Genomic DNA, 14,708 nt, shown 5'->3' with positions numbered 1-14,708 from the left:
CAATTCAATCCTATCATATGGTCTACTATCCTAAGTGTCCAGAAACATTACATATTACATAGAGAAAACCAAAATCATATCTTAACCGATTTTCAATATGCACAAAATGCCAAAATCCTCAACCAAGTTCAATGAGCTCAACCACCAAGTCCACTTCCAAGCAACCAATTCACCAATATACTTCATACAACCAATTTAAGCTAGCAAATACACAAAATTTCACAAATCAAACCTAGGGTTTTATATATACACAAAATCACAAGGGATTTGAATATACTCACCTTACCCGATGTTGATTGGGACAAAACCCGATAGCAATCAAGTGCTAGATTGTACCTAAATACCTAAAATCACAAAAATCACTCATTCACCATAACCAAAGTTTCAAATTTATTGGGAAGAGAGAACTGGGCTAGAGAAGTCAAATTCCTTACCAACTTGTTTATCCAGAATTGAAGAGCTTGACCAGAGCTTCACGTGACCGCAAACGGCTCATCAATTAGAACTCCGTAACTCAAGATACAAGCAAATAAAGATGAGGGTGAATAGTGAAATCTCAATCTCTATTTCTCTCTTCACATTAGCGCTCCTTTCTTCAAATTAGGGTGGAAATAAGCTGAATGCTCATTAAAGGGTATTTATATAAGTTGGGCTTGGGTTCGATCCAACCCATTAGCGTTTTTTGTCCGTTTGCCCCCACTTTGGGTCAAAACCTTTAAGATTAGTGTCAGGTTTTAAATTCTAAGTATTTTCTTAAACTTTTCTACTATTTTTATTATTCTTACACAGTACTTGACAGACTTGAGTCGGTACTACCGGCTAATTTACCGGTACGCGTTTTTACGCAATTTTTCGTAGAAAATTATATTTTCTCACTCAAAAAAATCTATTGAGTCTAAATATAATATTTAAATTTTCAAATTAACATTTCTAAATTTCTAACCTATTTTGGACAATTTAATTATTATTTTATTTAAATTAATTTATTAATTAAAATTCGGTTCTTATAATATGCGGATGTAGAACATATATCCGCGATCCAATTCTTGCAGATATTTAGTCTGCGAATCAGATCGTATCCATAATTTTTGGATCAGATGCGGATATTTACCGCAGATCTGCGGCTACAATCCGATCCATGAACACCCTTAGTTTCGTTAACATTTTTCAAGAGTTTTAAAAGTAAATATTTTATGTTTGGTAAAAAAATTATGAATTTATATTCAAAAATTAAGAATGTTTTTGAAAACATTCAAAAAAGAACTTTTTAAAGTTATTTATGTTTATTAAAATAAAAAAGTCTAACATATTAATAAATATTTAATTTTATTCGTATATTATATTTATTACAGTATTTTTAATTTTAAAAATTATTTTATTAAACATAATTATGACTATTTATATTTATTAAAAATTATTTTTAATTTAATTTATTAAATATGAATGTTATAATTTTTTAAAAATTATCTACTTTCAAAAAATAAAATTTTACCGAATCAAATCTAAGTAAATATATAGATAAATATTATGAAAAATTTATATGATCATCACCTTTGATATTATCAAAGATATGACAAATAATTTTAGATTAATATAATTTTTTGTAATCACAATATCAAAAATATTATGTATATATTAAAATTAATTTATTATTTATTTGTGTCTAAAATATATATATTGTTTCGTATTTTTTTATATTTTGTATTTTAATTTATGTTCTACATAAGTGAATAATATTTTGTATACACATAATATAATATATACAATTAAGCTATATATTTCAAAAATCAGCACCAATTGACTATCGTATATAGAAATATATATTTGGCATCTTATAAAAAAAATTATATACAAATGTAAATATTTATTTATTGTAGATTTCGTTATTCTACTAGGTAAATTTAATTTTTTCGTAACTTATTATATTATTTAAAAAATATGTAATTAAATATCAAAAGATATATATAAATATATTGTGATTAATTTTTAATATATATAATAATTTTGTTTTTCAATACCACTTTTAATATAACATAAACAAAAAATGTGCATTACTTATTTATAACTTGTCATAATAAATAAATTTAATTAAATAATAGTGAAAATTTCTTTTACAATTGTTTTGCTTGCATTTTGCTTAACAGGAGATGGCGATAAAACTTGTATTAAAATCTCAATTCAAAGAGTAGATACGATTTTTTTGTGGGTTGCTATTAGGATTTAGAGATCATATCTAATAAAAGTGTAAAAACAAAAATAATAATTATGAAAAGTACAAGTAAGAAAAACGAAATGCAAAAAATAAAGAATTAAAAATTGTAAGACTTATATTAAAATTTGTAGAAATTGACAAGTGCTTGAATGAAAATGACAGAATTTAAATAAAAAAATGAAAAAATAGAATTGAAAATGACTAAAAGAAAAATGGAGTCTCCTAATATTGATATGGACTCGTAACTCTTGTTTTCGTATGTCAATGTGACTAGAAATTTTTAGAATGAGTGAGTGTGTGAATGAATGGATCGAAAGCTCCGCTAACTCATTGAAACAAATCCTATATTAACTTTCACAAGTACACTTTCTTTTTGACTGTCTGTCGACTACTGTTTTTTTCTTTTGCAATGCGCCTAAAGCACATAGTCATATTTATTTTCGACTTCCTTTGTCGAGTCAGAAATTCTAACAAATCTTCACCAACCTTAGGGTATATAAATGTTACTCTGAGCATGTTAGTATCAAACTGAATTTCTTGTTTCTCATCGCATTGACAATAAACCCTTAAATTATGCAAAGTTCGAATTCAATTCGCAAAAATTTTTGCAAATCTTTGTATTTAGTGTCTTGTTAGAAAATTTTAACTTGTTTTTAATAATTCCCTCTTTTGGGAATACCTTTTCCTCGTTAATGTTAAGAAATTGACACATAGAATATAACATGTCTTTTGTTCCAGCTGCGAGCATATTATTTTCAACCTTCAACTTAGAATACATCACACAACCAACAAAAGCTACTATTTCTTCTTCAAAAACGCTCTCATCTTCTTGTTCTTTTTCTTTTTGTAACCTTTCAATCTGTTGGACACTGTTTACCAACTAAGCAAGGTCAATAAATTGTTGGTTAACAATCTTCTTTTTAATTTTGAAGTCAAGCCCATTAATCAATGGGGCACCCTTTGGAGGCAACAACAAGGAAAAAATTCAGAAAAGGAAAGTTGACAATCTATGTCCTAAACCATCCGTAACACCTCTCAAAATAAAAAATACAAAGAGATCAATTCCTTTCTGGTAGCATCGCTCCAAACAAATAGCAAAAGGCCATCATCATCACAGACCACGCAAAAAATCATCAAGAAAGCTACAACCTTTTTCTACCAATAGTTCAACAAAAGCTTTGTACAAGAAGAGGTCATGCAAGGATAAAAAGAGACAGGAACAGCGACAAGCCAAAAAGCCCTAAGGAAGCAAAAACTACCAGAAACACGAAAGGCGCACATCACAACGATAATCAGGCACAAAGATGCAATCTTTTGCAGAAAGACTCAAACTTTTCAAGGCAAACTCAAGAAAAAATCAAAACTTTGCAAAATACACGACAGTGAAAGCGTGCAGAAAGAACGATTGTCGAAGTAAAAAGAAGAAAGACCAACCTACAGAGAAGAAGACGATAACTACTCAAAGTCGAAAGAACGACGAAATCTGCGCCAAACAATCGCTTTCAGGCAAAAGAAAATGGAAGGCTTGGGGGCGTGAAAACAAGAGAACAAAGCACCACAGCAAATAACAAAGAGCGAAGAGAAAGGAGAGAAGAAACTGAAAAATGATGCTTTAAAATTCAAAATGAAATGCAAAAGAGGGAAAGGAAACGGCAAAGGGGAATTAATGAGCTTTTAAACCCTCGCACGTTCCCAAGAAAGCGCAACGCGTGCTGCAATTAAAAAAGAAAAGGAAGAAAACGCTTCGCATTGAAGAAATCCCAGCAGGAGTTATACAGGAGATTGACTAAAGACAAAATGCTCGAGCACGACTTCCTCAAAGGGGTCGAAGTCTAAAGACATGACCTCAAGGGTAAGATCGAGTTCAAGCAGGGGCACTGTTCATACCCCGGGTCGAGCTGTGCGACCTGGGCTGATTGAAGACAAGAGCGACCGACCTCTCCTCAAAAGAGTTCGGCCAAATCGCCACAGAGTTCCAAGCAAGCCCAAACGAAGGAACACAGCCCATTCTGAAGGCGGCAAAGCCTAGAAAGATAAGGCGGTTCCCCTAAAAAGATAAAGATAAGATAACTAACTTATCTTAAAGGACACTCCATACTACTATAAATACACTGGAGCACCCAGGTATAATTCATACTCTGATTCTACAAAAAACCTGCCTAAAGCACGTGCTAACTTAAGCATCGGAGTCTCTTGCAGGTACCACCACCCTCTGGTGATCAAGGATCGGCAGCTCCACCAGATTCAACAAGTCAGACACGACAGCTCCGGTCATAACAGCAGATCTCATCCGAGATCGACCTTCAGTTTCAGGTAACCCTCGAAACACTAGTACACATTAATTAATCAATTAATGTATGTATATGATGTTTCTGCTGAAAGTCCAGAGAATTTATAACACACATTACAAGAAAGAAAAATTATAGCGTACAGATGTGAAGATAAAGATATGCTCTTTTGTTCGATGTGAAGTTGACACGTGGAACTCTGCTGGTAGTTAGGGGAGCAGCTCGCAGACCTTTCTAAACAGCTTGCAGAGGTTGCAGAACTGGTTTACAAAGGCTCCACATTGTAGCTAAGCCGGTGGATGGGGAAACCAGGTCAGCATGAGAATCCCGTTGAAGGGATGTGATGAATGGGCTTGTCGTTGTTAGGCCTTATTTCATTCCTGAAATGTTATCACTAGCCGTGGGTTGTTTGATTGCTTAGGATTTTTTGATATAGTGGACTGTAACCGGAAATAAAAGAGAGGAAATTGGATGATAAATTCAAAACTTCCATTTCAATGCTGGGGATAGAACCTAAAAAATAATAAATTGATCCAATTAGGTAATTGTTTTGAGAAAATTGATTCTTTTCCAATGATGAAAAAAATGTTATCGTATGTAGTTTCTCATGATAACAAATAATACAGAAAACAGGCAATATGAAAATGCCACATGAAATATATTTTAAAAATATGCCTATGAAAATATTAAATTTTACTTTTTAAAAATATTACAACACCTTATAATTATTTTTGAAAATAAGAAAACAATATTCAAAGATTGAATTTTAAAAAATTAATATAGCTTTTAGTTTATTCCTAAAGCACTAACATATTTTTGTTAAGCATTAATTTAAAAAATACTAAATTATTACTGAGGTTCATTGATTGTGTTAGCAATTATGAATTCAAATTTAATATTAACAATACTGAAATAACTTTTTATTTAATTCTAAAAGAATAAAATAGTAGCATTTTACGATTAATAGTTTTACATGTGCATTCAATTATATAGTGACATATCAGAAAAAATAATTATGTTTTACGTTAATAGTATGAATAGTCATGTAAATGTAAGAATGCAATTGAACGACTATACAAAATATTTTACATTGTCAGTATATTAAAATTAAGAGTAAACTACCATTTCTATCCACGAAAGTTTTATACGCTGACAAATCTACCCACAAAAAAACAAAATTACCATTTGTACCCATAAAACATGAGTTCCATATAACAAAATTATCCAAACGTTGAAAAATAACCTAAAAATCCCAAATTACCCTTTTCCTAACCCTAATCTCAATACCCCTCTCAGCAAATTTCAATCCTCTCTTTATCTTTTTCATCAATTTTACCACCTCCTTCACTAACACCATCATCACCGCCACCGTCACCAACCGTCAGCCTTATCTTCCTCCTTCTCCACTGTCACAGCCATAAACAACAACAACTCCACTCTAACTTTTAATTTTACTTCTCATCATCACTTCTACTCCAATCCCAAATCCTATCAATACTATTACCGTCATTACCATCACCACCCTTCCTCCATTACTTTCAATACAATGTCAGAAGGAGAAGCACCTTTGGATGCTAAAAATTGAAACTTTGGTAAGATCACTTTGGTGGGGTTGCATGTGAGTAACACAGGAATCTTGCACATGATGGTGGTGATTTGGGAGAGTGAGAAACCGTGGACTTTGAAAAGAGGTAGGAGATAGTAAAAGAGTGGTGGTCATCGAAGTGGAGGTGGTTGAGAAGAGGAATGAGTGGCGGCATGTTTGTGATAGAAGAGGAGAAGAACGCAAGGCGTAGAGAAGAGGAGCAGTTGCAGGAATGAAGCAAAGGATCATCACTATCATTGTTTATGGCTGTGGAGAAAGAGAAAAGTGAGGTTGACAGTTGGTGGCGGTGGAGATGGTGGTGGTGTTGATGAAGGAGGTGATGAAATTTCTGAAAAGAATAAAGGAATGGATGAGATTTGGAAGAAGGGGGTTGAGATTAGGGTTAGGAAAGGGGTAATTTGGGGTTTTAAAATAATTTTTCAACGTTTGGATAATTTTGTTATATGGAACTCATGTTTGTACAAATGGTAATTTTCTTTTTTTTTTTTTGTGGGTAGATTTGTTAGCGTTTAAAACTTTCGTGGGTAGAAATGGTAGTTTACTCTAAAATTAAACTTTGCTGGCTCTCAGTGCTTAAGAGAAGCGGGGGCTGTATGTTAGCCTCCCTTTCTTCTAAATCTTACTTGTTGCATTTTCAAAGGAAGTTAGGAGATATTTTTTACTTTTGTCTCGTGTTGCATTGAGAGACACTTTCTTTTTGTCTCCTGAGCGACAGAAACAGAAATGGAGTAGAGCAGTATAAGTAACACCCAGATATATCCTGGTTCAACTACTAAATGCAATATAGCCTACATCCAGTCTCCATCACAAATTTGATGGGATTTGACTAACTTTTTCGCTGAATTACATACACCAATGTTTTAAATAGGATCTACCCAATTCTATCTGAGACAAATCCAAATTCTGACCAAATTTGAATTTGACTAGGACTCATCATAGCTTTCAACAGCCAAGTGCTAACCCAACTTGCAAGAGAATCCCCACAAGATCATGAAACAAAATAGAAAGATGTACAAAGAAAATCTGAAACGTCTTACAGCTTTTTCTCCAAGTGTAACTCACTACCATTTACCTCTCATTGGCAGTTTCTCACAAACCTCACCATGTTTGCCTTTTCCGATGAGACTCAGACAGGCCAAAATGAGAAAAAGAAATACTTAATGAAAACCATCAAAGAGAAGAACTCAAATAGCTAAGGCAACGATGAGAACTGAATTCTATGTTTTGTTCTTACTCTCTTGCCTTCAACCGTTGGTCATTCACCCTTATTATAGAAGAGTGGAGCTTCCAAGGTTGAAGCAAGTTCAAAACCCATACTATCTTCTTCTCCTGCATCAGAGCTACAGCGGCTTCGTCAGTAAGGAGAGAGAGATCCAAATCTGTTGCATGCATCTTACCCATTCTCTCTCATCATTTTTCTTTAAGTTTCGATAATCTAGCCCGTAGAGTTTTGCTTTCGCCCGAAGTTTGGATTTGGACCGTGGATTTTCTACTGTCCGGATTTGACTTTGATTTTTTCATCATTGCTTGATTTGTACTTGAGACTTGGCAGATTTCTTCTTAGATCCTGGGTGCAGCACAAATGAGGAAAAATAGTTTTTGATGTGCTCTGACCGTAGTGTGACTAGCCTCTTGGTATTAGCCCTTTCTTCTTGCATAGATGCGGGAACACGCCTTTTGTTCTGCAATCCACCATAGCTTCTGCACCTTCCGTTTTCTTCTTTCTTCATTGTTGAATGACGTGACCGAAGAGAAGGAGAGCCGGGAGAAAAGAGACTATTTGGCTTTTGGTGGAAGGCAAGAAAGGTTAAATGATGTGGCATAGTTGTAAGAATCGGTCCGGACCGGCCTATTCGACTGCAGAAGCCAGTGGACCGGACTCCCAACTGGTCCGGTCCAATCTTGGAACAGTTTACGGAACAGAATCGGTCAAAGTCGGTTAGAACCGGTCAAAGCAGGTGAAAACTTTTTAGAATTGGTTAAAATTGGTTCAACTGATACGTTCGGGAGAAAACTCCAAAATTAATGAAGATGTCATTCGAACTTGGGTCTTCTTTATTCTACATGCTTTCCTTAGTGCTAAGCTATAAGCTATGTTATTCCTTCTTATTGTAAATGCTAATTATTAACTATATGATAAAAACGTAAATTAATTCTTTTTGATATTATTTTAATTTTATACTCAGATATATTTAAATTAATTTTATTTTTTGTTATTCATAATTATTAATATAAATATAAGTAAATATGTATAAATAAAAACATATCAAATATTTGTATCAATTATAGTATGATTTTTTTATAATTCTATGATATTTATTAATATTATTTGTCAATAAATATATATAGTATATACGATATTATAAATATAAACTAATTAATTAGTTTTAAAATAAAAAATATTGAGATCAATATTAAAATAAAATTAAAAAATCTTTATTATAGAAAAAGACTAGAATTTTATATACTTACTTAATCAGCGACGGTTCTAAGTTCAATGGTGTGGGGGCAAGCGCCCCACTACAATTTGAAATTTTTTTTAATAGTATATGATAATAATATTTATTTCCCCATTAGATTATTAAATTTGATCCCACAATAACTTTTTACTCAACTTTTGGTACTTAATCGTCAATTTAAAAATTTTATATTAGATATTCGTTAGAATGATCAATTCTCATATTTAAACGAAATTAGTGTTCTTTTTTAAAAATCAACTCAAAAGAATATTATTTATCTTCTTTTCAAATTAGCTTTAATTTTTGCGTAGCAACTATATTAATTGAAAGAACTTTTTTTAACTATGAATATCAATAAGAGTCGGCTTCTAATTGTGCTAAGAAGTGGATTTTTAAATAATTATTTAATAATATATATGGAAAGAAAAGAGAAATTTTGATGGTAGTGTTAAGAGAAAAATTACTTAATTTTTTAAAAATATAAAATCTAAAAGAATAGAATTTTAAATTATATATTATTATTTAAATTACTATTTTAATATTTTAATTTGTATATTAGATATTTTGAAGACTAATCATATTTTACAATAACAAAATATAATCATAACAATAATCCTGCTATATATACATAAAAATAATTATTTGTATAAAATATATATTAAAATATAAAATACACATTGAAAATAAGTTAAACAATACATGTATTTGTACATAGATATATAGTAGTTAATAGATAATTTAATATTTAATTTTTTATATATACATATTATTTTTATTATAAAAATTATTATCATGTTATATAAATTTTGTCCCCACTATTAAAATTTTCTGGATCCGTCACTGTACTTAATGATAAGTAAATTGTAAGTTATTGATTATAATTTGTTAAAACTTGATTGCTTTTAAAATATTACTAAAGATATATAGAAATATATCTTAAACAAATAATATTTCTCACAAACCAGACCAAATTCATTAAACAAATTAAACAATTTGTAATTTTATAAAAATATTTGTTCATCAGTTGGGTCTGTTTTCTAAACTCGACTAATTTTATTTTGAGAAGACAAAAATATCATTATTTCTGATTGAATTTTTTAAACTCAACTAATTTTAATATGAGAAGACAGAAATATCATAATTTTTAACTGAGTTATAAGACAGAAATTTGAATTGAATTTTTGCAATACTAAAATACCAGGTCGATTATTCTAATCAAAAAGAAAAATCCTCTTGCGAAATAAGAGGAGATAATAAATAAATATTTTATTAGAACAATTTTTGTACAATAGAGTTGGATATATGATTCTTATGAATTCTGTTGATTACTGAACACATTTCTTAGAATTTCATACATTTGATAATATATATCTTGAAGTCAAATTTCGGATTTTTTATATGTAGTTGTTACGGCCTGGCCCAAATCTCATGCGGGTCAGCCCGACCCGATCTCTCGCCGGCCCAATGGCGCGTCCTCCACCCGACCCGGACACGCGTCCCGTACGGTTCGCACACAGCCATGAGACAACATCTCTGAGGGTGTGGGCCAGCTCACTGCAAGGGCCCACTACTGACATATATATATAAGGGGAGACTGGCTCTCCCCCCAAGGTACGTGACACACCTTTCCCTCACCGCCTGCACATATTCTGACAAGAGCGTCGGAGTGTCTTTGCAGGTGGCACCCCCCTTCTCCATTCGAAGTACTCGGGACCTCGCTCATTCGGGACCAGGGAATCACGACCAGACGAGCCCCTCCATTATTCGAAACGTTGTCCGCAGGGTTTCAACCCGAACCGTCCGGTACCCGACCTACCGAACATTGGCGCCGTCTGTGGGAAAAGACGTTCATGGATTTCGTACTGGTCCAGACTGGGACTGGTTCCGAGGTAGCGCCTCCCATACTCGGGGGAGGCGCCGTCGCGACGGAATCCCGGCAGCAGCAACGCTTGCCCACGAGGGATGCGACGCAGACTCACGAGAGACGCCCCTTCGGGGGGACGGGTGACAACCACGCCAGGATAATGCAAGAACTACGCCACAGAATGCAAGACTTAGAGCGCAGGCTAGCAGAGAGAGAGCGCGACCAACGCTCCCCAGAGCGGAGCCCCACCCGTTCCCGTTCGAGAAGCCGTTCGAGGCGCACGCCGAGCCCCCAATGCGAGTCGGAGAGCACTGAGGAACGGATACGCCCCAGAAGAAGAAGTCGCGACCCCATCATCTACGCTCGGCACGAAAGGCGGCGCGCGTCGAACAGAGGCAACGAGGAACCCCATCGCGAGAACAATGAGTTGAGAAGAACTGCCCGAGGACCTGTCATAATAGGAGCGACCCCTTTCCACCGCTCTGTACTCGAGGTCCGATTACCAAAACATTTTGACAAACCGACAGACATGAAGTACGACGGAACACAAGACCCCCTAGAACACTTGACGGCCTTCGAGGCCAGAATGAACCTAGAAGGGGTGGGAGACGAGGTCAGATGTCGCGCTTTCCCGGTCACCTTAGCGGGCCCGGCAATACGGTGGTTTAACAACCTCCCGCAAGGCTCGGTGACCCAATTTACCGACATCAGCCGCGCCTTCTTGGCTCAGTTCACAACTAGGATTGTCAAAGCCAAACACCCAATCAATTTTCTGGGGGTGACACAAAGACCCGGAGAGCCGACCAGGAAATACCTGGACCGTTTTAATGACGAGTGCTTGGAAATCGACGGTTTGACGGACTCAGTGGCAAGTTTGTGCTTAACAAACGGGCTGTCGAATGAGGATTTCAGGAAGCACCTCACCACGAAGCCCGTCTGGACGATGCAAGAGATCTAATCCGTGGCCAAAGAATACATTAACGACGAGGAAGTCAGCCGAGTCGTGGCTGCCAATAAACGGCAGCCCGCCTACAACCAATCCCGGCACTTCGACGCCAGAGAAAGACCGAAGGAACACGCCAAGGACGGCTGTCCGAGCAAACAATCCAAACCGTTCCCCCGAGTTGGGAGGTTCACCAACTACACCCCCCTTACGGCCTCGATCACTGAAGTTTACCAACAGATAGCAGAAAAGGGAATACTGTCGAAGCCCCGACCACTGAAGGACAGGACAGGAGGAAACAAGAACCTCTACTGCGAGTACCACAAGGGTTATGGGCACAAGACCCAAGACTGCTTTGACCTAAAGGACGCCCTCGAGCAAGCTATCAGGGAAGGCAAACTCGCCGACTTCTCCCACCTTATAAGGGAACCAAGGAGACGCAACCGGGACAACGACAACGAGGACAGATCCCGACCAATAAGACGACGACAGGAGCCAGAGGGTGACGACCACGGTCTCACGGTGGTAAATGTGGTGACGGCCAGGAATACCGCCCCGAGGTCGAAATCGGCGCAGAAGAAAGATGCCAAGGTCTTAGCGATCTCCGCGCCACCTAGTAGAGGCCTTAAAGGTCTCCCACCTATCTCTTTCGGCCCGGAGGACCAATGGTTCGACGAAGCGCCGGAAAGTCCGCCCATGGTCATTACGGCTAGGGTCGGAACCGGCCTCGTCAAACGAATCCTGGTAGACACGGGGGCAGACTCAAACATCATGTTCCGAAACGTTTTCGATGCCCTGGGATTGAGAGATTCCGACCTGACGACCCACCAGCACGGTGTGGTAGGGTTAGGAGACCACTTCATAAAGCCAGATGGGATCATCACACTCCCGACCTCTGTGGGACAAGGGCAAAGACGAAGGACAATCATGGCTGACTTTGTAATATTACGAGATTCAACGGCCTATAACATCATCCTGGGGAGAAAGACCATTAACGATCTGGGGGCAGCCATCAGTACGAAACTACTGGTGATGAAGTTCATCACCGATGACGGATCCGTGGGATCCCTCCGGGGCGACTTGGAAACGGCAGTCGCTTGCGACCATGCCAGCCTTTCTCTCAGAAAAAAATCAAAGGAAGCGTCAGGAGTTTTCCTGGCCGACCTGGACGCCAGGGTAGACGACAAACCCAGACCAGAGCCAGAAGGAGACTTGGAGAAGATCAGAGTCGGCGAGGAGCACGATAAGTTCACATTCATAAACAAGAACCTCCCGCACGAAATAAAGGAGCCTTTGATGGAAATGATCAGGGCTAACGCCGACCTCTTTGCCTGGACGCCTGCCGACATGCCAGGAATAGACCCCCAGCTCATGTCACACCACCTGGCCGTAAAGGCAGGAGCCAAACCAGTGGCCCAGAGAAGAAGGAAAATGTCGCAGGAAAGGGCAGACGAGGTAGCCAAGCAAACGGCCAGCCTCTTAGAAGCAGGATTCATCCGGGAACTAGATTACTCGACTTGGTTGTCGAATGTGGTTCTGGTTAAAAAACACAACGGGAGGTGGAGAATGTGCGTAGACTACTCTGACCTCAACAAGGCTTGTCCCAAGGACTGCTACCCCCTACCTAATATTGACACGCTCGTTGACGCAGCGGCAGGGTACAGATATCTGAGTTTCATGGACGCCTATTCAGGGTATAATCAGATACCGATGCACCGACCTGACGAGGAAAAAACGGCGTTCATAACGCCAGGAGGCATCTACTGTTACAAGGTCATGCCATTTGGCCTAAAAAACGCAGGAGCCACATACCAAAGGTTGATGAATAAGATATTCAGCGAACTCCTGGGCAAAACAGTGGAAGTCTACGTAGATGACATACTCGCAAAAACCGCCCGACCTGACGATCTCCTGAGTGACCTTAACAATGTCTTCTCGTCCCTACGACAGCACGGCATGAGGCTTAATCCACTCAAATGCGCGTTCGCCATGGAGGCCGGAAAGTTCCTAGGCTTCATGATCACTCAAAGAGGAGTGGAAGCCAATCCCGAAAAATGCCAGGCTATCCTTCAGATGAAAAGTCCGGGCTGCATCAAAGACGTCCAAAGACTCGCTGGGAGATTGACAGCTTTGTCCCGTTTCCTCGGTGCATCGGCAGCAAAGGCCATACCTTTCTTCAACTTAATGAGAAAGGGAATGACGTTCGAATGGACACCAGCGTGCGAAGAAGCATTCAACCATTTCAAGCAAATCTTGGCGGCACCACCAGTCCTCGGGAAACCCAGAGCCGGAGAACCACTCTACCTCTATCTATCAGTAACCGAGGAAGCGCTTGCCGCGGTCCTCGTCACAGAAGAAGCGAGGACACAACAGCCCGTCTACTTCGTGAGCAGGGCACTCCAGGGACCAGAGATGAGGTACAGCAAACTGGAAAGACTGGCGCTGGCGCTCCTAGTATCCTCCCGAAGGTTAAGACAATACTTCCAGAGTCACCGAATAGTTGTGAGGACAGATCAGGCGATTCGGCAAATACTGCAAAAACCTGACTTGGCTGGAAGGATGATGACCTGGGCCATCGAGCTCTCACAATATGACCTACAGTATGAACCTCGACATGCAATCAAGGCACAGGCAATGGCCGACTTCTTGGTGGAGGTAACGGGCAATCCTCCCGAGGAAACGGGCACACGGTGGAGGCTTCATGTGGACGGAGCCTCCAACCAAACGTCCGGAGGAGCAGGGGTCATCTTGGAAAGCCCAGCAGGGGTCATCTATGAGCAATCGACCAAGTTCGAGTTCCCAGTGTCAAACAACCAAGCTGAATATGAGGCTCTCCTAGGCGGTCTAGTTCTGGCTCTGGAAGTCGGCGCGACGAGGGTCGAAGTATGCAGCGACTCCCAAGTCGTCACCTCGCAGGTAAACGGAAGCTACCAAGCCCGGGACCCCCTCCTCCAAAAGTACCTGGAAAAGGTTAAGCAAATAATGAGCCAGTTCCAGGAGGTCATTATCCAGCACGTTCCAAGAGAAAAGAACACACGAGCAGACCTTTTGTCGAAACTAGCGAGCACAAAGTCAGGATCGGGTAACCGGTCGCTCATCCAGGGCATGGTGAAGGAACCAACGGTCGCCCTCCACCTGACGGGAGCGAGCCCCTCGTGGCTAGATCCCATTACCACCTTCCTGGAACTCGGCAAGTTACCCGAAGATGAGAAGGCGGCCAAAGCTCTAAGAAGGGAAACGGCCAGATACGCAATCATACAAGGACAACTATTCAAAAAGGGACTCAGCCAGCCCCTATTGAAGTGTTTGCACCCCGACCAAATGGACTACGTGCTT

Source organism: Arachis hypogaea, chromosome 17, assembly GCF_003086295.3.
Source record: "Arachis hypogaea cultivar Tifrunner chromosome 17, arahy.Tifrunner.gnm2.J5K5, whole genome shotgun sequence".
NCBI classification, from domain to species: Eukaryota; Viridiplantae; Streptophyta; class Magnoliopsida; order Fabales; family Fabaceae; genus Arachis; species Arachis hypogaea.
The sequence above is the reverse complement of the archived record's forward strand: the minus strand, read 5'-3'. Positions refer to the sequence as shown.